The 23,872-nt window shown below is 41.7% G+C and overlaps 1 protein-coding gene across 6 annotated transcripts in view; it reads right to left on the reverse strand.

Annotated features, from left to right (window-relative positions):
* znf536 (zinc finger protein 536) overlaps positions 1-23,872 on the reverse strand; it is a 214,369-nt gene that overhangs the window by 163,139 nt on the left and 27,358 nt on the right. For 4 of the 6 annotated variants that reach the window (XM_068310862.1, XM_068310893.1, XM_068310901.1 and 1 more), the window contains exon 3: positions 4,139-4,255. The exons of 1 other annotated variant lie outside the window; for it this stretch is intronic. The gene's annotated coding sequence lies outside the window, so the exon portion shown is untranslated. Of the gene's footprint in view, positions 1-3,564; positions 3,709-4,138; positions 4,256-23,872 lie in introns of those variants that run through there. One more of the 6 variants, XM_068310876.1, reaches the window with a different exon arrangement.

Genomic DNA, 23,872 nt, shown 5'->3' on the forward strand with positions numbered 1-23,872 from the left:
ATAGCTTTAGGGCCCCAGTGATCAATGCTAGAGGTCTGTGGAGATGAACTTTCTTAAGTTCCATGCTCCATGCTGGCTGTAGTCGATTTCATTCAGACACACTGACTAAATGATTTAATGTTCTGTTTTAGAGGAAGACTTATCTTAAATATGTATCACCAAATGACAAAATTAATCGATGTTGAAATTTAGTACAGCCTTTTTAATCAAAGTCTTTTGCATCATAAAATGCAACTGCTTTCCCTCAATGTTTAGTTTAGTTTAGTTTAGTTTAGTTTAGTTTAGTTTAGTTTAGTTTAGTTTAGTTTAGTTTAGTTTATTTGCAGGGGACAAACCAATTTCATAAAACACATGATTGTACATGGTTAAAAAAAAGCCAGAATTAGCCAGAAGGCTAGTTTTCATCTGTAGTCCCCTGGTCATGATGTATAAAAAGCAGTAAAATAGTAAAATCAGTAAAATACATCTACAATATATTAAAAATATACATATTCAAACACTTACTGTACTATTAAAAGAGAAAAACGTCTTGGAGGAGTTTAGTTTCCAGCTTTCTGACTGCTTGGATCACTATGGCTGAAGACGAGGAGAATTCCTTATGCTTCCATTACTCTCTAATGCAATTTGTGTAATGTAATATTTCAACACGTCTGCAGCTGATGATATGCTAGCTTGGTAACTCATGATTAGTCTTCATATCGGACGCTTTGGGAATCCCTGAACATATTGGTTGTGGTCGTACCAGTTGTTAATTCTAGTACTTTGTTCTTTGGTTTATTCTTCCCCCTGCCGATTCAGCAGGAGGCGTGGAAGGGCACAAAACCTATTGATAACTGTCCCTATTATCACTTTAAATTTTTAAAAAAATAACGGCGCTAGCTGACTAAACAGTGACTTGCAAGTAACTGAAGTTATTTACTTTAAATGCCATAACTGTCATATATTCATATAAAGTACGTACGCTATGAAACAAATAACAAAAACTGTCATTGGATCCAACCTCCTACCCATCCCCTTATAATATTATAGGATAGACACACAAATATTTCAACTCCTCCTTTACACGTGCAGATTAAATAAATGAACCTTATGGAAATCTTCACAACTTCTGTTTAAAGAAATGAAAGAACCAATACGATGAGGATACCGATTTGTTAAATTCATGGTTGATGACATGATCGTTGAGCAGGAAAGACCAGATATCCAGACGGAGATTCATTCAGTTAGGTGTGCACGCGTGCGTGTGTGTATGCGTGTGTGTGTGTGTGTGTGTGTGTGATGAGACCTTAGCAGTCATCTAAAGAAGACTTTGTGAACTCTAGACGAATCTTAGAAATTCTACTTGTGTCACCCAATGGGATTTGGTTAAATGGTCCAAAATGATGACATGCATCAATGAAAATAGATTTTAAGTTTTTGGCTATTGTTGGCTATTGTCTATTGGTCTTGATTGCATTAAGACAAGCAGCACTTAATGGCTTTCTGACATAGTTGTTTGAATTTAATTGATACGGTCTTTGAAAATGTGATCGGGCCTGAACTCTTTGGCAGACTGAGTAATTGAAATGCCCAAAAGCTTAGCCACAGATGTATGTGCCTATTGATAAAACAAGCTGTCTAGACAAAGGTTGAAGTGGATGATATAATGACCCCCTGAAACCATCTAATGAATAAAGGTTTAACATCATTTAAGATGCCGTCTTCCTGAGCGGAAAAGGCATCCCTCTGCCGGCTGCTGAATGGGGAAGGTGTTAAGCTTTCCAACGGTGACATCTATCTCACGCCACCACCTTGAGGGCATCTTTTAAGCAGAGGAATTTAGCCATTATGTGGCATTAACCTCATTAGAAAACACTCTTTAGCTGTTCCAAGATAAAATTGATTTACAGCTGCCATTTCCACCACTGCTCTCGATCAATGGTTAAACTATCCCTTTTATGGCCCTGTGCACACTCTCAGCTCTTTTCTCTGGTTTTCTTTAACTGCTCTTTAATTTCATTCCCCCCACTTTCACTCTTGTCCTTGTGCCAGGCATGTCGCTGAAGAGTGGAAAGGGATTTTCTCGGTTACTCCATGGCTAAATATTGGGCAAAGTCTTTTTTTTTTTTTTTTTTTTTTTTTTTTTTACGAGTGGGTAAACATATCAGGATCCTTGGCAGATTCCTTCATCTAATTTTGCATGAAGTTTGTACTTGGTCTTTTGTGGATGACAGAATGTTTCTTGATTTGCCAGATTTCTTATGTTGGTTTTCAAGGAGATTACATTTTAAAAGCAGGTTTTCAGATGTCTTATATTGTCTATTTCTAAGGTTGTCGTAAATCATAATTGGGTTTTTGCCTGACCAGTTTACTTACCTGTTCAACATAAACAGGTGAGGTTCCTGAAAGATCATTGCTCAGCACTTGTAATGAATTTGAATTAGTATAGAACTTTTATGGAAGCAAAATGATCCCACTTACAAACAAGGCTATCAGAAAAGAAAAGTGGACAAAACTTTTTTCAACTGAATTTTAAAGACCAGAGGGACTTATCATGACAGTTTGTTGGATGTTACAGAGCCCAGTTTTCAGGCTCAGGTATATCCAGGTAGACCAAACGGAAAGAAATACACTCCTTGTCTGTGTGGCCAAATGTCAGCAAACGCCAATTCACCCTCTGACAGCTCAGGTTTATGTAGACATTTAAGCAAAACACGCAACGCTGAATTTCTTTTCCAAATCGATAGGACCACCATTTCAGCTCTCCTTTCCTTCTCTCTTGCCCTCCCCTCCTCGACAAGATCACTCTTTTCCTCATCTCCCTCCAGTCTGGGAGAATTGATCCACAAGGGTGGAATGATATCAACCAACGGATAGAGTGATAGGCGCGGCTCTCTCCCCCAACCCCTCCTATCCTCCTTTCATTGCACTTTTGACACATAAATAAAATATGTGGCCTTTTGTTTCGCTTCACCACCGCGTTCCGTTTTTTAGAAAAGGAAAATGGTGCATGGGGCTCACATGGAGACGCTGGTAGACAAGAGGGAGCTGAGAAGTCGGCTGGTTGCCATCACTCACTGTTCACGGGCGCCCTACAAAATCTCCTGAATTTTTCCTGACGCACACATTTGTTAAGAGTGACACAGTCAGATTCTAAAGAACGGCATTATAAAATAATGTGTGTTAAATTATTCAAGCATTTTTTTTTATTTTTTTTTTTTGCCATAATGCCTCACTTTACAACCACACACACACAGCTGCACACACACACACACAGAGACACATACAGTATCACATCTGAATTATGGCCCATCCATTCAGTGTCAGTGTCCAAATTTTGGCTAAAGGAAAGGATGACAGAAGGTGCTACGAGAGCATCGGAGTTCACAAACTGTTTGTCACGCCAAAGCAGCATCACAATCAACCCCCACTTTAATATAAACTGAAATAAATCATCATGGGTATTAGGCCTTGCTATTAACAGATAAATGTCATGTTTTCATCCACACCTTGGCGAGATATTCCCAATATGATGGCAAAGGCATTTCCACAGCTGGACAAGAAATAGCTGCTAGGTGAACTAACCTCATTTCCTCGGAGCGTGCCAGAGCATCGGGGGTCGCCCAGGCTCTTCACTTCAGAGAAGGTGTTGACTTTTCTCAGACTCTGACTTTTCCTCAACACATTCCTAGACTTCAGCTGCACATATTGAACTCCCTTCAGCCAGAACCGAAGCCTTCCAAACACACATATTACATAAGCTGCGCCACACTCAGCGTGTAGCTTCTTGGGTTTGGACGCTTAGATACGAGAGCGACAGAGGAGATAAGAGGCAGCCGGCTAGGACGTAAAGACAGACGGTGTAACCTTACTACGATGGATAAGGGATGGGATTAAACGGGAATTATCCGTTCATATGCACATGCAGGATTCAGCACATCCATATTCAATGTGGACGTATGTATGTGTGTGTGTGTGTGTGTGTGTGTGTGTCATTATCGTGATCGTCCTCATCACCAGAGCCGTCATCATCATCATCATCACCCTACACAGATTGCATCATAGCGTGGATAACTGTGGCCTTCCTGAAACCCAACATCCCCCCCCCCCACCTTTCCTTCCCACCCTCACTTCCCCTTCCCTGAAAGCCCTGAGTCACCTCAGACTGCTAAGTGGAGGGTGGGGGTGGGGGGGTGGTTTCTTCGACAGCGTGCTCAGCTCCGTTAAGCCAGCCTCAGCTTCAGCTCTTCTTCTGGTCGGCGGTGAACAGGGAGCCCTGGGAGAGAGAGATGGGGAGAGAGAGGGGGTGGGGGGGGGCAGAAGATAAGGAAAAGTGCTGAGTTCACCGCCACCACCGCCGCTTCCCTTCTCTCCCTCCCCCCTCCTCTCTTTGCTTCGAGCATCCCCTCCTCAGGAAGGGGGTTCCCCTCCTTGAAAAGAGGAGGGGAAGGAATCGTCTGCTTCGCTGCTGAGCAATAACCTTCCAGCGCCTCCAGCTCGCTGCCGTTCTCCCGCTACTTTTCATTTCAAAGCTTTAAACATTTCATTAACTTTATTATGTTAACTTTATAGTTTTTTTATTTATTTATTTATTTTATTTTATGTGTTCCCAATCATTTAGAGTGTGAAATCGTCATTAATATTTTGTTTGAAAAGGTTAAGTCTGATGATGATATTCCATATTTTCCACTTCAGCTACGCTAAGCAAGTGGGAGGGCACCGCCATGGCTCCTCATGATATGGGTAATAATGTTGGACTTGTGTTTTGGAGGGCGGCAAAAGGTCAAAAATCAACATTAAATATTGAGAATATTTCAAAGAATGACATTTATTTTAATGTGACAAATATATATATGAAGAATTCAAAATACATGAAAATAGAAAATACATGCAAAAGAAGCAACCACGTCTGTATTGCACATCATTTGCAATACAGAAGAAAAAACAAACATCTGCATTAATAATAAAACAAATTTAATGTCAAAAACTCAAAACATACAAAACATAGGAAATCAAATTTAAAATATGCAGGAAAATGTTGCTAAAAGCGGTTTGCTAGAGGCCATCCCATGAGATCAAGCTGCCATAGAATAGCATATATTGCAAAATGCAAAAAGTAAATATTTATTGTTTAACTATGACCGTTCATACATAATTAATGATCTTTATACATCCAATGATTACAAACGGGCACAGACCTGGTATCTGTTTTTAACATTAAGTTGGTTTTATTTATAGAGACCAAAATAACGTTTAAAAAGTTGCCATAACAACAGCATCCTTCAGGATGACACGGACACAACAAATAGAGTCACCAAATCGATGATCCATTGGATACTGGAGAGTCTTAAGTGAAAATATCTATGAAAAATTCTCAAAGATTCTCTTTCAGCTGCAGGTTCAGGTTTTAAAATGTACTCTGTTCCGTGTGCTAATAGACGTAGATATTCCCAAATTGTCTGCAAGCGACTTTAAGTTAAACATTCAAATTACCCCCCCTGCGCATTAAGGCATTAAAGCATCAAAAAATAGAAAGAAATAAAAGAAAAAGAACTCAAGTTCCTGCTTAGATCTGCAGCTACATATTTCATGCGCAAGATATCCAGGTCATTAAGCAACATTTTGACACCTCTGTTATTTACTACCCCAACCAGTTTCCCACCTCGTTTAATCAGACTTTACTAAAAACCTGCTGACTCAGAGAGAAACCTTCATTCTCCCCGTGTTTATGTTTATCTCCAAGGCTCTATATTCTGCTCTCTGCTTTACTCTTTGCTTACTTACTCATATTTTCCAAAATGCCTTTTTCACATGTGTCTGAGCCACACACAAAAGAACAAATAGAGCAAAAGTTTTTTTGTTTTTTTTCCCTCTGACTTGAAATATTACAGTTATCAAAGGTGAAAAGGGTCTCAAGCAATGTGTCATAGCAAGAGCTGAGTGTGACTTACAACGCTGCAACAGTCAGGTGTTTAACGCTACCCAGAAGACAGCATCACACCCTTCATCCGTCAGAGGATGGTATTTAAAACAGAGACAGGAGCATACGGGTTGTTTTTTTTTCCTTACAAGTGGTTTACCTTCGATTTTCTCTGGTAGGAAAGTATTAAATCAGACAGGAGACTGAAGCCGGGGTTGAAACGAATAAGATGTGGCTCAGTTCAAGTTATCTTTAATGGAAGGATCCTGGATGGAGGGAAAAAAACAGAAAAAACCAACGACAACAACAACAACATAGATGTAAAGTGTTGACAGCTGTGTTTGGAGCGGTCACACTCTGGGGTCAGGTACACACACACAAACAAATGTCCAAACGGCACACATATATTAGCCGCTCCCCTTGCTAAATGGGAGCTGGATGTAATATTGTTCTCGTCACGAAGGCCATCTGATACGTTTCACGCAGCGACGGGACCCCTCGGCAAGCTGCTCCCCGCACCAGACACCCCCGGATACCGACCGGAGCAACACACATACAAAAGGTGTACGAAAGCTACGCAGTCGTGTGTGCTCACCCCCCTCCTCCCCCACGTCTCTTTCTAACCCTCCCCTCTCGCACACACACACACACACACACACACACACACACACACACACACACACACACGAAGATAAGTCATGAGGAAATGGATGCCCATGTTTTGTGGGACCACCTGTTCATCCTGGAAACAAGTCTAAGAACCCAGTAAGGGTTAACCCCTCTTTGTGGGAGGGAGCCAGGATTGTGTGTGTGTATGCGTGTGTATGCGTGTGTGTGTGTGTGTGTGTGTGTGTGTGTGTATGTGTGTGTGTGTGTATGTGTGTGTGTGTCAGTGTGTGTGAACATTGGCACCGCCCTGTCTGAAACGTGCCCCATGAGTGGCAGACTGGCTCAGGCTGTCCGGCTGGGAAGGAACAGAGCCCATTGCTGGACCACCTCCCCGGCAACACACACACACACACACACACACACACACACACACACACACACACACACACACACACACACACACACACACACACACACACACACACACACACACCTAAGCCTATGCACATTCCACTGGGAGCATCTCTCCTCTCCACCACCCCATTCCATACCAGCTACTCTTCAAAAAAAAAAAAGAAGATTAAAGGACGACAAAATAAGAAAAAGCATTCATTTGTGATCAGGGGTTAAAACATTTGAAATGTCTTGTAATAAAACATTCATATCCTGAATTAGATTTAAAATATTATATTACTCATCAAAATCAACGTGTAAATCAAATTAAGGTAGGCCTATATGTTGCTTCATCGGTCTTTCATGAACAGCTGAAGTTTCTTCTTAATGTGGCCATGTGACACCAACACACTCATCGCAACATGCACACACGCAAAAATATACCGGTACAAACTCTCATCAACCCCCCCCCCCCCCAACAAATAATCACCTCCTGGGAGGCAACGAGACACGAGAAAACGAGAAGAAGAAAAAAAAAATTGCAATCTTGTCTTCCACATGAAAAAAAGGGGAAAAAATATTTTAAGGGGGCAATGAATTTCATGGAGCTGAATAGGATGTTGGTACATGTTTTACTAAAGGAAATATAATGGCAGACTATTATTAGATCACATTAATCATGAGTGTGCCAAAGGCAGTGACAGCCGCGCTGAAAAGGATTGAAAACGCTGGTAATGGATATAAATTACCCATTGTGTGATAAAAGGATTTTTTCTTCACTAAGAAGGTAAAAAAAAAAGAATAAAAACACTCAGAGAGCCACTAAACGATCTGTGTACATATTTGCATGTGTATATGTGTATGTGTGTATGTGTGTGTGTGTGTGTGTATGTGTGTGTGTGTGAGTGTCCTGCCGCCTGTGCGTGTGATATGCAATAATACAGGGTTATCAGTGCAAGGATTAAAATTTTAAGGGAATCAGATAGTGACAGTGAGGCCTCGCATTAAAAAGGCGACGGCGACAGAAAAAGAGGGAAGGATTAAAAGCAGATTAAATTGGTTTGTAGTGACGGAGATGAAAGGAAGGAGGAAGGAGGAAAGAGGGTTTGGGGGGGAGGAGGAGAGAGTGTTTTGACAGAGGTCTGTCGGGCGTTTGGCACGATGATAATGAGTCACATCTCCCATGCACTGTTATTTATCGCCGACTTGGCTCACAAACAAAAGATCAATAATTTTGAGCAAATCTAATGTTGTCCTCGCCGCTAATGTGCTCGTCCATCACATCTGCCATCTCCACCAAGGAGATGGACTGATTCCCTGTTTATTTGGAGATCAAATGCAATTATATCACATGGCTCTAATAACAGAGGAAGCCCCCCCACAAACATGAATATGTGCAGCGCCTTGGATCGCACGCTATGCATATGTATATATAGACGTACAGACACGCACAAAAAAGGTGTCACACATCTAAATGATAATATATGTATCGAATGGGCGATGAGCTGCCATTTTTCTGCATCAATCTTCATTTCTTCCCTCAGACTTGCCTTTGAAATATGAAGTGTGTCAACGGCCCGTCCCCCAACAACACAGGAGGCACGCAAACATCCGTCAAAAGCGACGCACCCGATGTTCACCAGTTTAGCCCCGCAGCACACACACACACACACAGATGAGAAGACAGCAGATCCTTCACTGACAACTAGCCCTGGGTGAGACACTTTCCAGCCACCTGAACTCAATCAGGCCCCGGTGGAGGCAGTATTTGGTGTATTTCATTTCATCTCCATGCCCTCATTCACTTGAGGTACCTTTGATTTATCTTCACATGCAGGAATGTAAATCGCATTTGGAATCTAACTTCACTTTTGTTCTGCTTTTCTGCAGCTGTGTCCATTAGAAGCGTCTGCTTCTTTTTAACGTGGTTGTTCAGATCGTTGGTGTCACCAGTACCAGGACCAGCAAAGGCCCAAGCCGGTGTGTGCATGATACGCACCCACTCTCTCTAGCGTCTACTGAATGTTGGCTAAATCATTTAGGACCTGCTTCACCGTCCTTGGCACGGCACAATGAAACACACCCCAGTGATGAAGCCAACGGCAGGTGCAAGCTGCTGAGCTCCTTCCCTTTTCTCCCTGGGTGAGGTGTGAGGAGCAAAACAATGACAGACAAAGGTCACCTGGCCCACAACGGCCCACCCGCTGAGGTGTTGACCTGCTGAACGCACCCCTGAGGCAGGCAGAAAAGGAACCATGGAAAAAAAAACTATGGTGAGAAACAGTCTGAAAGCAAGAAGTTAAAGAAAAACCAAAAGGAGCTGCAAACGGGTGGAACTAGATTATTATGGCCAACGAGGAAGTTAACACCAAAAGATCACCAAGCAATGCAAGAGTCTTGATATATTTATATTTGTTTTAACTAATTCGCCAATATTTTAAACTCTGGGCTTGCGCTAGCCATTCGCCACTTCGCCATAGGCGAAGTAAATTCCAGATTGGCTACAAGGTATTTAGACTGTGAAGCCAGTGGCGTTCTTATTTTTACGGAAAAAAGGCTAAAACTTACAACTTTCTCGCTCGCTAGCGCCGCTCGCTCTCTGCCGGCGCCGCTATTTCCGCATGCGGACGGAAATAGCAGAAGTGACCCAAACGCTCCCGATCATTAAATATGCACTCGGGTCATGACCTCCTCTTGTCCAATGAAAAACAAAAAGATTCTTTTTTTACAAGCTAAACCCGCGAATTGGTGTACGACAAGGTGTGGACGATCGATCTAAATAAATTAAGAATCCAGTGTCATACAGTTGAATTTGTTTAAAAATACTAATTAATCAACAAATGGTGAATGCTGAGAGGGGGGAGGAGTGGTGACAGACCCATCAGAAGGTAAATGAAAGGTATTATCAATACTTTTTTGTCGTCTTAGACTTTTGATCTCTATGACCGGCAGGAATAACCAGCGATGCATGTAAATGTGTATTCACCTCGCTATAATAGCAAGTAAAACTTACAAGTAAACATTGAGTAATATTTTGTATGACTGTATCTTCACATAGTGAACACAAGTTTTCATATCTAGAGTCTCACATTTATACCTGAATAAAGGAGGACAGAAATAAAGATAGTTAAATTTGAACTATTGACTTTAGTGTATTTTTGTATTTTCCACTGTAAAAAAACTAACATCGTTTATATTACTTTAACTTTCACACTTTTTTCGTTATCGTTTTTCCGAATGTAATAAAAATCTCTGAATTTAATTCTGTAGACTTATCATTTTTGGGGGCCTCTGTGTTACTATGGCAATGCCTTTAAGTGGCTGACTCGTTTTCTCCAATCCGGAGATATTCAATTAGAAAACTATAGAGAGGAAATAGCTGAGTTTCTTTCTTTCCTAATGAATTATCTCTGTTGGTAACTCGTTCAGTTAATCCTTCCAACGCCACAATTCAAATGACCGCTATTGGTTATTTTCCAAACTATCGGGGTGTCGTGCAACAATCTGTTGTATCAAAAGCTCCTTTTCTGGAAAGCATGAGAAAAGCCTGGTGTATCAGGTCAAGACCTTGGCACATGAAATAATAAAGCCTTGACATACGGCAAAGAGTAGGGAGGCACGCCACCACCCAGTGAAAGGAAAAGCACCTCCTAACTGCTCCTCATTTTCCTCCTCACTGTGGCTTTCTTCCCTGCTGTTGTCACACCCAGACACCCACAGTCATGAAAGACTTCCGAGATGTTCAGATCCATGTCAGGGCACATCTAAAGGTCAGTAATACTGGAATCCATTCGAAATCAACACAAACCTTACGACTGTATACTGAAATATGCTGTATGCTGAAAAAGACGAATGCAGAGCAAATGAAAGTAATCAGTGGGGGGCTGTTATAAATAGCCCACAAATACATGCAGGGATCGTCACCTAAACTGTTTTTTCCTTCCCCCTGTTTAATTGACATCCGTATATCAGTGGTAAAAATGCAAATAATACGGAGACAAACATGGTGTTAATGACACAGCTGCACATACTCATCAGTTCTCTGGAACAAGAGTGACACGGGTTGGCACAAACACGCATCTTGTAACAGGTCAACGTCTCTGATTCACCCGAAAATTGTGTGAAAAAGATATCACAAACACGGACTGGTTGTCGTCCGTTTGGATTATATTTTGTGTGTCCAGAAGAAAAGCGTCCCAGCTGTAAAAATGAAGTGTATCTTAACCGAACATGTAAGCGTTCACAAGTGAAGAATGATTCCGAGTATCACAGTAATGACAACCTTCTGTATTATTGTAATCATTACTGCCACTGACAGCATCACTATCAACATCGACACCATCATCTGTAACCATCAAGCCCATCACAAGCCATATTTTTTTACAATGAGTGTGACATGGGCAGTCAGTGGATGGTGATGAAGTGGTGTTGATACATTCACACCAAATCTGCAGCAGTTATTTAAGCTCCACATCATTTAGCTATTTTTTTTTGGTTGGTTTTTTTTTGTTGTTTTTTTGCATGCAGAGAAAAAAAATGCATTCAAACAACACTATTTCAAAGTGACATGATGCCAAATAACCATTTAAAATGATGTGGTGTCACCAGACTTCACTTTGTTCTGATAGATGCAAAGACTCCCATGATTCATAGCACCACTACGCAGTTTGTTAAATTTGGTTAAATTTGTTCTGGTTTTTGAGAAATATGCCTCTGAGATTTATTCGTCCACCCAAACACAATGAAAGACAGATTTAATTTCATTTCTAACGCTGGAAACAATTGGAAATTATGCAGAAAAAAATAACATAATTTTAAGACTTTAATAGAGATTAAAAAAATATGTATTTTTTATGAACCTCGCGAAAAGTATCTGACAGCAAAATCCCGAGTGGAGTGCATCTGGTATAAAGTAGTGGTAGAAACTACAGGTACACTGTAAAAGAAATCCAATTGGAAAGAAAAAAAGTCAAGTAAAGCAAACGGGTTGTCATAATTATCCCGTAAATACATGCAGGATCGTGTGTGTGTGTGTGTGTGTGTGTGTGTGTGTGTGTGTGTGTGTGTGTGTGTGTCACCTGCTTAACTGCTGTTCTTTACCTGCTAACCAGAAGTTCCAATCCAGAGAGAGTTTGTGTCTCTGGACCATTTTGTGTCTTTAACAAGTAATTTGTGATGAGTTCAGCCCTTTTGTTCTGCGCGACACAACAAAGAAGTTAAACTGTTATTTCAAATCAATGTGGGACTTTGTCTCTTATAGACATGGATTAGACTGCATGGGCTGCAAAGAATCTTCAGTTATTTATTCTATTGTGTGTGTGTGTGTTTGTGTGTGTGTGTTTGTGTGTGTGTGTGTGTGTGTGTGTGTGTGTGTGTGTGTGTGTGTGTGTGTGTGTGCGCGCGTGTTGAGTGTGTGTGTGTGTTGTTGTTGTCTTTTTTCCAATGCTAAACTGTTTTCTTGTGAAGTTCCAGGATTGTTTTGTGAACTCAGAAACTTTCCATCGGCCCGTGAGGGGAGCGCATTATGACTTTATATTTATTTTTCACCTGCTTCTTTAAAATAGCTGCTGTAGTCTTTCTCTACGGTTTAGAATGAACTGAAGGATTGAGTTACGATACCATCTTTTTAATGTAGCTGGCCAAACAGTACATCTCATCCAAAACTCAAAGGCATTTTTATGTTTTTTTCACTGTCAATGTAAACTGTACAAAATGTATTGAACAGCCTATGTGAAACCAAAAACAATATCCACAGCGATATGTTGTCCAGAGCAGCCCTGATATATAATAACCTGCTTTTATGAGTCCAGCATAGCTGGAAAATAATACAAATCTTAACTATGTTATCATCTATATGTGAAAAAGCAGAAAATTCACCTCTTTTTTTCTGCTTCGTCTCCCATGGTAGCAACATTTAGTGGATAGGAAATCCTCTGACACGTATAATCTACTTCAGACTGACATCAGCCGGTGTTGCTATCGATGCATCCCTATCTCACTGAGCAGACTGCACAAACGTAGCAGTCTGGGAGCCGGGCTCGACTGACACCACAACAGCAGCCTTTCGTTCCCAAGCACCTAACGCTCCGCTCGCAGCCCGAATATCGCCTGTGGGATTTTACCGCACTAAAGAATCATGTCAAAGACCTTGACAACGCGTGACGTCTCCCTCAGCCACTGCTGTCATGTTCCGTCTGCTTCTCAACCCATTTTTTTTTTCTTTCCAAGTGTCTCTTGACTCTGGTTTGAGCAGGAGACTTTCTCCCCCAGCATTTTAAGTTGTCATTTTTTTTAAACACACATATCAAAGCATGGAGTTAAAGGCTGAAAAAAGACAGCTGTTTCTCTTGTGCCTTTCTACTTGAGTACAATAAAGCATTGGAAAAGGAAAGAGACATTTGCATACATTTGCAGGAATCTTTTTTTTTTTTTTTTTGCAATCCACATCCTCTCTTCTGACGACTGGCAATATTTCATTTGTATTGATGCAATATTAAATTTCAATATCGTATGTCAAAAGGTACAAAATGATAGATCAATGCCTAACTAAATGAATTATTAAAGGCCTACGCCGTCTGCGCTATCGGCTTCTCTTACAATCAGTCAGAAGAGTGCAGTTGGTGATACTGGCAGCATTTCAAAGCTTTGTCGTTTTTTTCTCTCAAGCCGCATCCCAGCTTTCTTAATCTTGCTTTCTGTCACTTATTAATGTTCCCAGGGAACTAAAAAAACCACAGATCCTTCCCTCCCAATAATCAGAGGTTTAGTTCAGGTCCTTTTACTTCAACAGAATTTTTTTTTTTTTTTTTTTTTTAAATGAGAACAAAGTCCTAATTAAATATTGAATATTGAAGAGAAGACGGGGGTAAGAAATGATGTTGAGCTTTGTTAGATATGTTAAGAGTAGAGGAGAGTGGAAAGTGCAGTCGCGGTTGAGGCATTGACTCATTCTGTGTGAAATGATTTATGTGCTCTTTATGTGCTCCACGACCCCGTAAGTTTATCTCTATATTCCCTGTCTGATCGAGTGACTCTCTGGTTGTCTCCACACATCAGCGCAAAAACACGGTGTACCGGACCCCCGTGCTTGATTCTTATTTACAACCCGAGTCAAAGGTTACATTTCTGATGCTTCACCAGTTTGTGGCTGACGAGAATAAAGAGACTAAGCAGAAGAGAGGAGAGAGAGAGACATACTTTCACTCTCTTTTCATGCAGCAGATGAAACACCATCATTAAAACTGCTACTGTTTTAGACATTTCAGTCAATGGTCATAAAATTAATCTTATGAGTCTTTTGTACCTGAAGAGGGTTTTTCCACATCCATCATCAGACACCAAGAAAGAATCCAGATAAGAAGTGACTTGCTTCTGAACCCCCAAAAGAACTCACAGTGTGAATCATTTATGATGTGAAATTTAATATTAGGAGAGTTTTAATATCTAAATTACAATATAAGACATGCACACACGCTGTCATTCAGCAACTTACTTTACATACTATGGTGATTGTGTACTTTCACCAATCAACAATGAGAATTACTGAAAATTACAGCTCAAAAAATAAATTGCTCCCTCCCACATGTTTGACTGTTAGTAAGTTCAGGTCCAGATTGATTTATTACACTGAAATAGAACCTTTGCGATTCCGATTTAATTATTCATGCATTGGGATTTTTTAACCTTAATTTAGATGTTCTTTCCATGACTAAAAATGAAATGATTGTTTAATTTCAACTGTATTGATATTTTTCTGCTTGTTGTTATATTGTTACTACATTACCTCAATCAACCTCTAATTTGTACCATTTCTGTCTTCCTCTTCTTCTCACATTCTGAGTGGAAATTCACACACATTTTATCAGCGCAGTGAATGTTTAAGCAGGTTTGATACAAAAATGACCTGAGAAGAACAAACAGGAAATCCTGCATTGTTATCTCACGCATCAGTTTTGACTTATCCAACAAAGCTGTTAAGTGTTTACAGTATATTAACAGGGGTTTATTCACACTGGGCGTTTTTAAGATATACCATATCTTACAAGTTGTGTTATAATTCAGATTATATTTACAGACAGCCAATGATGCACATGCACTCATTTCTAGGAAATTAATATGTATAAAATACATTTCAGTCGTGTATTTGTGTTGTTCATAACCAAAATTGTGAATAAAATATGAAAACTCAAAAATACCAAAACACTAATAGGCAAAAAATAAAAATAAACAATTGTTCTTTGACTAAAGTGGCAAAAGGCTTCAAGATCAGACTCCACCATATCCAAGTGAGGGTCTACGTCCACAAAATAAAGGGGCGGTTTGTGTTAAATTTCATTTATTTTTTTTCTATGTCCTTCGGTTGCTTCGCACATTGATGAGCAAAAATTTTCCTCTACCTTGATTTAGATGCTTCGTATACGTATCGCTTCTTCCTTTTTTATCCCCACCAGAGCATCCACCTGTGGGTTGATCATAAGTCCCAGTATCTCTATCTAAAGACACCTGTGAAGAGGCCCAGGGATGGTGCACGGTCACAAAGACAAGGTGAAGCATATCTGCAAAATACATACCCTCACTCTGCCCTGCCTGCCCCCCACCACCAGACTACCTATCTCTCTCTGCCCCCGTCAACTCAGGGCCTGCGCACACGTCACTTCCCCTACGGGCTTAAAGAGTGTATAGAGATTTTACCATCGTACCTGTGTTGTACTGTCTGTGTTGTACAGCCTGTTGTACTGCCTGTTGTACTGCCTGTGTTGTACTGCCTGTTGTACTACCTGTGTTGTACTGTCTGTGTTGTACTGCCTGTTGTACTGCCTGTGTTGTACTGCCTGTTGTACTGCCTGTGTTGTACTGTCTGTGTTGTACTGCCTGTTGTACTACCCGTGTTGTACTGTCTGTGTTGTACTGCCTGTTGTACTGCCTGTGTTGTACTGCCTGTTGTACTGCCTGTGTTGTACTGTCTGTTGTACTGTCTGTTTTTACTGTCTGTGTTGTACTGCCTGTGTTGTACTGTCTGTCTTGTACTGCCTGTTGTATTGCCTGTGTTGTACTGTCTGTGTTGCACTGCCTGTGTTGTACTGTCTGTGTTGCACTGCCTTTTGTTCTGCCTGTGTTGGACTGCCTGTTGTACAGCCTGTTGTACTGCCTGTGTTGTACTGCCTGTGTTGTACTGCCTGTCGTACTGCCTGTGTTGTACTGTCTGTGTTGTACTGCCTGTTGTACTGCCTGTGTTGTACTGTCTGTGTTGTACTACCTGTTGTACTGTCTGTGTTGTACTGCCTGTTGTACTGCCTGTGTTGTACTGCCTGTGTACTGTCTGTGTTGTACTGCCTGTGTTGTACTGCCTGTGTTGTACTGCCTGTGTTGTACTGTCTGTGTTGTACAGCCTGTTGTACTGCCTGTGTTGTACTGTCTGTGTTGTACTGCCTGTTGTACTGCCTGTGTTGTACTGTCTGTGTTATACTGCCTGTTGTACTGTCTGTGTTGTACTGCCTGTTGTACTGCCTGTGTTGTACTGCCTGTGTACTGCCTGTGTTGTACTGTCTGTGTTGTAATGCCTGTTGTACTGCCAGTGTTGTACTGTCTGTGTTGTACTGCCTGTTGTACTGCCTCTGTTGTACTGTCTGTGTTGTGTTGCCTGTTGTGCTGTCTGTGTTGTACTGCCTGTTGTACAGCCTTTGTTGTACTGCCTGTGTTGTACTGTCTGTGTTGTACTGCCTGTTGTACTGTCTGTGTTGTACTGCCTGTTGTACTGCCTGTGTTGTACTGTCTGTGTTGTACTGCCTGTTGTACTGCCTGTGTTGTACTGTCTGTGTTGTACTGTCAGTGTTGTACTGCCTGTTGTACTGTCAGTGTTGTACTTTCTGTGTTCTACTGCCTGTTGTACTGCCTGTGTTGTACTTCCTGTTGTACAGTCTGTGTTGTACTGCCTTTTGTACTGCCTGGGTTGTACTGCCTGTTGTACAGCCTGTGTTGTACTGTCTGTGTTGTACTGCATGTTGTACTGCCTGTGTTGTACTGTCTGTGTTGTACTGTCAGTGTTGTACTGCCTGTTGTACTGTCAGTGTTGTACTTTCTGTGTTCTACTGCCTGTTGTACTGCCTGTGTTGTACTTCCTGTTGTACAGTCTGTGTTGTACTGCCTTTTGTACTGCCTGGGTTGTACTGCCTGTTGTACAGCCTGTGTTGTACTGCCTGTGTTGTACTGCCTGTTGTACTGCCTGTGTTGTACTGCCTGTTGTACTGCCTGTGTTGTACTGCCTGTGTTGTGCTTTCTGTTGTACTGTCTGTGTTGTACTGTCTGTGTTGTGCTTTCTGTTGTACAGTCTGTGTTATACTGCCTGTTGTACAGCCTGTGTTGTACTGCCTCTGTTGTACTGTCTGTGTTGTACTGCCTGTTGTACTGTCTGTGTTGTACTGCCTGTTGTACTGCCTGTGTTGTACTGTCAGTGTTGTACTGCCTGTTGTACTGCCTGTGTTGTACTGTCTGTGTTGTACTGTCAGTGTTGTACTGCCTGTTGTACTGTCAGTGTTGTACTTTCTGTGTTCTACTGCCTGTTGTACTGCCTGTGTTGTACTTCCTGTTGTACAGTCTGTGTTGTACTGCCTTTTGTACTGCCTGGGTTGTACTGCCTGTTGTACAGCCTGTGTTGTACTGTCTGTGTTGTACTGCCTGTTGTACTGCCTGTGTTGTACTGTCTGTGTTGTACTGTCAGTGTTGTACTGCCTGTTGTACTGTCAGTGTTGTACTTTCTGTGTTCTACTGCCTGTTGTACTGCCTGGGTTGTACTGCCTGTTGTACTGCCTCTGTTGTACTGTCTGTGTTGTACTGCCTGTTGTACTGCCTGTGTTGTTCTGTCTGTGTTGTACTGCCTGTTGTACTGCCTGTGTTGTACTGCTTGTGTTGTACTGTCTGTGTTGTACTGCCTGTTTTACTGTCTGTGTTATACTGCCTGTTGTACTGACTGTGTTGTACTGCTTGGTGTACTGTCTGTGTTGTACTGCCTGTGTTGTACTGCCTGTTGTACTGCCTGTTTACCGTGGGTCAGAGAGGACTGCAACTTCATCTGTGCTGTATGTCGTGCGTATATGGTACACTTGACAATAAAGTTGACTTTGACTTTGACTTTGACGAGTAGAAGTTAAATGTTTTGGGGCCGTAGGTCAACACGTGGGGAAATGAGCTCAATTGATTGTTTTAGATGTGCTTGTATAAAGCTGCAGATGGTAAATGGTTCACTTTAATTCAACATCCACCATTCAGGTCAGACTATGAGCCGACAATCCTTAAAAAGTAAAGGCATCACTGAGGACACAGCGGCGGATCCAACGTCTGAGTGTCTTAGTTATAGTTTCTCATCCAACAAAGTCAGATTGATAAAGATCAACTTGACCTACTGGGTGGGGCCTGGCGCAGGAAGGCTAAGCTATCTGCCTGTTCCCTGCACGAGTGTCAAATCTTCTGTACATGTGCGCCCCCCACCCCCTCTTGAGTTCATAATGGCTGCCTTAGCGGGTTCGGGGACTGACCGACCCCCATGAGAAGTCCCAGTCTCCATTTAACTTCCAGATCCCATGCAAAAGAACACAGGGCCCCCGTGTTAGCGTGCTATAGCACTGCCTGGCAAAAATTCAATTTTCGTCCCCCCCCTTTTGTATTCAAGCCTGCTGTCTTGCCCTAACGATGCTCCCAAAACCCAACCCCCAGCTCCATACACACACCCCCACCCCTTCGCTAGCCTTCTCCCTTCAACAACAGAACACAGTGGAGTCGTTAGGACCCTCTCTTCATTACTTCAAAAAACCAATCATTAGACACCAGAGTATATACGTAATTAGAAAATCACTTCCTTTGCAATCCCGGCTAAGTAGTTTACATACTGTAATTACAGGGACAAAATCAATTTTTAATCATTTCACTGATTGGGCTCATCAGCTCAGTAGGAACATTGTATCCTGCTTGTTGTGCGAAAGCAACATCTGGGCTAAAACAATTACCCTTTTGTGTTCCAGAGCGGCTCTGAAAATGCCTTGCTGTCACTTCCCCCCCATGCCGCGGACGCTCTCTTACTATCTCTATCCGTCTCCAAATGCCTTTTCTCGTTACCTCGTTCCCTTTCTTTCTTTCTTTCTTTCTCTCTCCCCTTTCGTTTTTCCCCTTTGTTTTCTCTTTTTTACTCCCTGCCCTTGACTTGGACATGAAGGATCACATTTAAAGCTTTATAAATCAATATGCTATAATAAGCTGCTCTTGACAGAGAGGGAGAGAAAGGAGGAGAGAGAAAAAAACACAACATATTGCTTTTTTTAACACCTCTTGTCTTTTTGTTGTTTCGTGTGTTTTTTTTCATGCCCTGTTGTTATTGTCATTGATGTTGTTTTTCTTTTTTACATTGTTGCCTCTTCAATAAAAAAAACTAAAAAAAAAACTAAGTGTGGCCCCCATGGAAATATCACCCAATTAAAATGTTTTCTGTATTCTGTGAGAAGGAATGAACGACATGACATTGTCAAAAAATTTAACAAACATGTACAAACGTAAGATGGCATCGCTCTATCTTCTTTGTTGAAGTGAGACATAAATATATAACCCAGCTTCAAATGGTGTCTTCTCTCCCGGTATGTTTCACCCTTCACCGGCTAATAAAATGCTTTGTATTCTTGTCTGAGAGAAGCCCGATCGATCCACATTAGTCTGAACTCTCTCTCTCTCTTTCACTTTGAAAACTCTGGAAATCAGATTTCAAGAGGAGGGGAGGAGAAAAAAAAATCGGTTAATGCATTGATCACTCTTAGCTGTATGCAAATCACATTTTGCCTCTATTTTTTGCTGATCAATAGCATTAATTAACAGGTTCGTTTTAACGGCACCCCGCAATCCCGTTAGACACCACTGTCGACCTCAGAAATCATTGCCCCCGCCCCCCCTTCCTTCAGTAGCCATGGAAATGAACGGCGCGTGGCAGGGGCCATAAATCAGGATATCCAATTTGACCATGAGCTCCAGCACTAACAGTAAAATATGTGTGCTAACAGGCAGCACAGGTGGGTCGCCCCCCAGCTCGGGCAGGACGTTATTTATGAAAGCAGAGTTCTCATGAATGTTTCTTCAGCCATTTCAAAAGAAAAAAAAATTTTGTGAACACAGATTTCACCTGTGGAATTGTTGTTACGGTGTGTGTTTTAAGTTTTAAGCATCACAGCACTCTGCTGCAGGAGCAGGAATCTATTTAGATCAAGTCGATTGGCCTTCATTGATTACAGACACGTGTTCATTTTCTTTAAAAGTAGTTCAACACCAGCAGACGTCTAACCGTATGTGTGTGTGTGTGTGTGTGTGTGTGTGTGTGTGTGTGTGTGTGTGTGTGTGTGTGTGTGTGTGTGTGTGTGTGTGTGTGTGTGTGTGTGTGTGTGTGTGTGTGTGTGTTTGTGTGTGTGTGTAGGGAGATGTGCGGGGTGCTAACCAGCCTAGCTGCTGCTGCCAGGGATGCTAGTGTGTGGGATTAATAATGGACGCTTTTTGAAATTATTATTATTCCCAAAATGCTCTTTTGTGATTTGCTTTGAAGGCCATGCATGTGTGTGGGTGGGAGGTTTGGGGGGGGGGGGGGGTGTTTAACGTGAGCAGGGCTGAGGTGGTTGGAGCAGGGGGGTGGGGGGATTGTGGGGAGGGGGCGCCTGCTTGCTCATTTGGCGAGCTTTTCCAATTATACAATTAGTGAGGAATGTAGGCCAGCGGCCTCGGTGCTCCTCCTGCTCCCCAACCCCGGATAGAAAGTGCCTTCCTCTCACTTTGTATTTATCTCTCTCTTTCTCACTTGTCGCGATATATATAAATAATGCTTACTATTAAAGAGAAGTAATATGCAAATGCGATTCACTAAAAAGGAAAGTAGCACCAGCTCACAGTCCAGGAGGGGTTGAAGCAGCCGGCGTCCCAGAGGAGCGGCGCTAACAAGCACTGACCTTCTTTGTGAAACGGTTCGCATGTGAACACATCATAGAGTTCTGGTGCTGATTAAGCCGTGGGGCTCTCTGGTCAACACAGTGTCATCATTGGGGGTTTTTTTTGGTTTTTTTAAATGCACCACCAACTTCCACCATGTAGCACATTAGAAGATGAGTGTGTTAGCAGGATAGCTGGTTAGAATGAACGCAAGCTACTTTAAAATCCTTTTTTTTTTTTTTTTTTTTCACTGGGATGGTGTGATAGGATAAACTGCTTCATGATGAAGAACAAATTGTTTTATAATTCAGCCTATTTCTGTTTGTCCCCTCTCTCTGCATCTGAATGTGCAGCACTGGGTTTAATATGAAGCAACAACAGCAGCCAAGTGCCATCTGTTGGCATGCGGATTTTCTGTAATCTCTCTTTACTGATTACAACAATGACTACACGAACCTCTTAAATAATTATCCCACAATGTAAAAAAAAAAAAAAAAAAAGAAATAAAAAAAAGCAAAATAATTATAATCATTAACTCCCACCAAGTCTGCCACTCCTCCAGCAAATGAAGGCTGTCAGAGAGAGAGATAAAGAGAGATAAAGAGAGAGAGAGGGAGAGAGAGTTGTTCCTCTGCTGTGATGCCAATCATGTCTTATTTATACCAGCGGGGTGGAGAACCACACAGCAGTGACAATCTTAACCCAACAACACTGACGAGGAAACTGTGGGAAAAGTGACCCCTATTCACCCACCACCCCTGCACCTAATGTCACTCTTTTCACAACTTCTCACGGAAACATTTCATAGTTGGTCTGATGTCACGTTGATATTTCTTCTTCTTCTCCTATTTATAACAGTTTAATCAATGCTGGATTTTATTTTTTTTCAATTAATAAATCCGTTTAGATCAGTTATGGGTTGCAATTTATCAACAATAAAAGAGAAGTTTAACACAAAATGAATGCGTTTCCACCGTCAACAGCCTCCAGAGTCCAGAATGCATTGCAATCAGGAGAGGAGTTGTGTTAGACCAGAGACGCAAGCCGATGTTCACGAATTAGCTGGCTATCAACCCAGTCATACGGTTATTAAGGCAAAGTTGACACCATTTCCTTTGCGAAGTGGGTTGGGTTCGTAAAAATCTGGAAATAGCAGTAGTTCACTAAGCAACAAGTTTAGGATTGTCTCTTCTTTTAAATGTGCTTTAAATCGGACAAACTTCAAGCAGGTCTCAATCGTCAAGACGTGTGCCGTCTCTCAGGGTTACGACAGTGGGGAAAGGAGTATAAAAAGGTCACGGCTCCACCATGTGATCTGGAACTACTCCTCTGGGCTAACATCCAACACCTTCCCTGTTCCTTCATCATCCATGAAGTGTAATTGATAAAAAAATGTCAAAATAGCTGGTTTTTATGTGTGTTTTTTTTATCAGGATCAAAAATTTAACTTGTACTTCCTCTACATACTCGACTCTGCTGGCGTTTCTGAAATCCATCAGGCAGTTTACGCATAATCGATAGAAAGTGTCAAAAACTCCATATGTGCGACATTAAAGAAAGTGAAGAACAAATTTCTGGACCTCTATCTTCATCCGGCCACACACGCCAAGTTTTGTGAAAATCTGTCAGTTTTTTGCTTAATCTGACAAACAGGCCAAACTGATCGCTTCATAAAAATCCTGAAGTCAGATTTTCAAGAGATATTTCATTTACTTTAATTCAGTTGTTACTGCTTATGATTTAAACACATTTAATTCTTAATCTGGTCTTTCTATATAAGTCATCTGTGTGTCTGCGTATCCAAATGTGTGTGTCTGTGAGCGCCACTGTGTGAGATATGGTGTGAGAATGCATCATGGAGAGCATGTGTTAGCTCTGCTTCCAATCTTCTAATATGATGGAGATCTGTGGCACATGCCTCCAATATGACACAATCAAACATGATTCACTCATGCTATATTTGATTAATAAAACTACAGCCGGCAAAATGGCTTTCAAAACAACAGAGCAGCATCAAGCCACGCTGCGAGTGGAGGTATGGAGAAAAGCATCTGCGTATAGCGCGAAATCTGATCAAAAAAATCACGTCATCTATTACATTTCAAGATAAATATGTGTACATTTTTCAATTTAGCAGGACACGTTGTACGTGACCGCCGGGTGTAAACAGTCATGCTTAAGAGGACACCTGTCATATGTGTTTAAACCCTGCTGCGCTGAATCTTAGAATAAATGTTCTAACATGAATTTTCCAGCTTCAAGAGAAAAGGTTTACATTGATTAGCACTTTGCAAGCAATCAATTTTTACAAACCCACTTGACCCCCTCGTCTCTTCCTGTTTCTCTGGGAGCCGATTCCAGGATGATGGTCTTTTATGAATTAAAACAACACAGAGAGGTGAGTGTTGGTGAGAGTAGTTACTAAAAGGAGATGTGCACTGCTTTAGAAGTAAGAGAAAACATGAAAGTAAGAAACCTGAGAAAAGAGGGGGAACTTGTAATTCCTCATGCATGAGCACAGCGGCAACAACGGCAAAGACGACAACGACGATGATGATGATGATGATGATGATGATGATGATGATGACAGAAAACCAGGGAGGGTGAAGTATCCCATTCCCACCGTGCAGATATATCCCTCACTTGTCATGTGATCTCCCATCAGTCAGTGACACACAGAGACACAAGTACAGTACACACACTATAACATGCCACCATCACCATGAGAGATGGGGTGGCCACGCTCCTCCAGCTCCAGGAATAATGGCTTGCACCTGTTTACCATGTCACCTCTGTTTGCTAATTGTCTCCTTGAGCTACATAGAGAGGAATTGACAGCATCCTGGCTCTTTGACAGGCAGGGTGTGTGTGTGTGCATGTGTGTGTGTGTGTGTGTGTGTGTGTGTGTGTGTGTGTGTGTGTGTGTGTGTGTGTGTGAGTGATGGAGGATGGGATGGGGGAGGTGGGGGGTCAGTATGTGATGAGACATTTAATTTTAAGTGCTGATGTCTGTCCTGTGTGAGG

The sequence above is a fragment of the Antennarius striatus genome, chromosome 1 (genome assembly GCF_040054535.1).
Source record: "Antennarius striatus isolate MH-2024 chromosome 1, ASM4005453v1, whole genome shotgun sequence".
Taxonomy (NCBI): Eukaryota; Metazoa; Chordata; class Actinopteri; order Lophiiformes; family Antennariidae; genus Antennarius; species Antennarius striatus.